Genomic DNA, 2,869 nt, shown 5'->3' with positions numbered 1-2,869 from the left:
AGCAGAGGGCAAACTCTACTCAATTGTAATGCACAATAACATTTTTGCACGTGTGCACAATCTCCAGCACATTTTCATTCATTGATAAAAGTGTATCCTTAGTTTGTTCTAATTTCTTTACATTGCTGGGCAAAAACACAACATAGACATATTTTTTTTTGTAATTGATTTTGCAAAGATGACCTCTTGTTTGTTTGAGTTACTTCCTATAAATACGTTTATTCTTTGAGTTTCTACATTCCCTTCTATAAAACCTTAAACCAACACTGTGAAACTGCTTTTAAGTGTTAGAGCCCAAGAACCAGTGCTTTAAGTGGGCCGGTGCGCTCCGGTGCTGAGCACTGGGACTTCTTTAAATCTCACGTCGGAGCACCGGCACTTCTCACCTAGCCAGGACCATCCGGTGCTTTGATTAGATCTACTTAGACTTGAATATGCAGAGGAATCACGATGCACGCGTTTGACATCCTACACATGAGTAAAGATGAAGTGTATAGATTATTTTATACCGCTTAGCGCTACTCTAACAGGACAACACAAGCTCCTGATTATCCTTCCCCTTTGTCTCTCTTATGGTGCATAAAGAAGTAAACACATCCAGATAAAATAATAAAGAGAAAAACAGAGTAAAACAACCACAGACAACGACTCACGCAGACAAAAACCCACATTTAAAATCGAATTTACCTAGAAAAACAAAAGTGAAGGTATCCCACAATTCATTGCGCTTGGCAGATAGCAAGCTGAATTTGTACGTCAACGTCAGTGGGCATCTCTGCACCATGTTATCACTGGACAGAGGGAGTAACATCCCCGTATAAATGCATTAGCTCCGGCGCCAAATGAGGCCAAATCTACCTTCAGTGACAGACCGAGTTTGTCTGAGTCGCGTTTTTAGGGCAGCTACAGTCGACAATCATGAGTAAGCTTATTGGCAGTTCACATCCCTCCTTCCACTGAAAGCAGCTCGGGAGAAGATGTCAAATTCTCAAGGTGGGGGCCAGGGGCACCACACGCTGTAGTTTGACGCGTCAGTTTTTAACTTGACTAACTTACGATAAGGACAAAAAATATCCTGGAAAAAAATAATAATTTGCAATGAGAACGTGTTAGGAAAATACATACTTGTTCAAAAAGGGTTATTCTGACAAATAAAATAAGTAATAACATTTTATTTCTCTTTAGAAGTTTACAGGATTTGGGCTTCTTGGAGCCTGCGGGAACTTCCTGTTTAGCACACGGGGGGGGTGGCGGGGTCGAGCGGTCTCCAGATTTCTACACTACGCCGTCAACACAAACTTGCCTGAGCAATGTAATAAGCAAAAGAGGAGTTGTATTCAGACCCATCTGTATCCATTCAGTCACGTGAAAGAAAAGGGTTATGAAATTCTGAGTGACTCAATACAAAAAGCTTGTCGAGTTTTGAAATATATTGAGTAATTTGTCAAAAAGAGTGAAAAAACTTATTTGACATGTCAGAGTAATTTATTTACTCATTTTGTACAAATAAACTGTTGAATAATAATGTGTCAATGAAAGTGAGCGTAGGAGGTTAGTCTTTTGGTTGCCTCACTGTTCTACCTGAAGGGAAAAAAAAAAAAAAAAGGAGACAGACGCATTATGTTGAGCAAAAGCTGAGTGGGTCGGGGAAAAAGCTGCCTTTTTCTTCTGCAGAAAGATACTGTAAAAACAAATGTCTTTCTTTGATGCATTAATATTTAAAGCCATTTATTAGAAGCCTTCTTTGTATAGGAAGGACTGAGCTGCTGACATTGTTATCTAGCTTTTTCAGATTTAATTTCAACCTAATGTAATAATTTAGGCTGTTTTCTTGTTCTTCTGAGATTGTTTTGTCTTATTTTGTAAGTTTCTGTAGAAGTTAAGCTGAAGTTACAGTTCAGTTCGTGCAACCAGATGGTTGATGGGTAGTGGAGGCAGGATTAACTCTGCCCCACAACTCAGAAGTGATATCCTAAAAATGATGCAAGTTTTTAAAATTTGGCTAAAACGGCTAAATAATAATTAAAAGACCAGTAGGAAACGCTTTATTAATCAATCAAAAAATGATCAACTTAATCTTTGGTTTGTTTTGACATGTTTAATCCTTTAAGGCATAGCCGGTGACGCTTAACCACAAAATCTTTAACATACTGTGACTTTTCAAATTCTCAAGGTGGGGGCCAGGGGCACCACACGCTGTAGTTTGACGCGTCTGATTGGTCAGTTTTTAACTTGACTAACTTACGATAAGGACAAAAAATATCCTGGAAAAAAATAATAATTTGCAATAAGAACGTGTTAGGAAAAATACATACTTGTTCAAAAAGGGTTATTCTGACAAATAAAATAAGTAATAACATTTTATTTCTCTTTAGAAGTTTACAGGATTTGGGCTTCTTGGAGCCTGTGGGAACTTCCTGTTTAGCACACGGGGGTGGCGGGGTCGAGCGGTCTCCAGATTTCTACACTGTGCCGTGAACACAAACTTGTTTGAGCAATGTAATAAGCAAAAGAAATGACTTTAGCGTCAATGAAAACCCAATGATGATCTCGTGGCTACGGAGTGTTAAAAGAACGCGGGTGGAAACGGAGGCGGACTCTCAGGCTGACGCCTCAAATTGGTAATGACCATTGACTGTATAAGAAAAAACTGGACTGAGCAAGCCCCCCTACTTCCGTGTTCATGTAGGAAGTACCAGTGGGTTCCAAAAAGGCCAAAGTCCCATTGACTTACATTGGGAAACAGACAGTTATTTCTCAGTCATTTTATATGTCAGAATAATCATTCTTCCTCTGCTGCTTTCTGCTTAACTTCTTTTTTCTAATCCTAATTTTTTTAAAGATTTTTTTCCATTATCACAAGTTATTA

The 2,869-nt window shown here is 38.7% G+C and overlaps 1 long non-coding RNA gene across 1 annotated transcript; it reads left to right on the top strand.

Annotated features, from left to right (window-relative positions):
* The first annotated feature begins 297 nt into the window (after positions 1-297).
* On the top strand, positions 298-2,267 carry LOC118598697. Its single transcript, XR_004947798.1, has 2 exons — positions 298-993; positions 2,174-2,267. It is a non-coding gene; the product is annotated as an uncharacterized LOC118598697 (long non-coding RNA).
* The last annotated feature ends 602 nt before the right edge of the window (positions 2,268-2,869 follow it).

Source organism: Oryzias melastigma, linkage group LG4 (genome assembly GCF_002922805.2).
Source record: "Oryzias melastigma strain HK-1 linkage group LG4, ASM292280v2, whole genome shotgun sequence".
Lineage (NCBI taxonomy): Eukaryota > Metazoa > Chordata > Actinopteri > Beloniformes > Adrianichthyidae > Oryzias > Oryzias melastigma.
The sequence above is the reverse complement of the archived record's forward strand: the minus strand, read 5'-3'. Positions and strand labels throughout refer to the sequence as shown.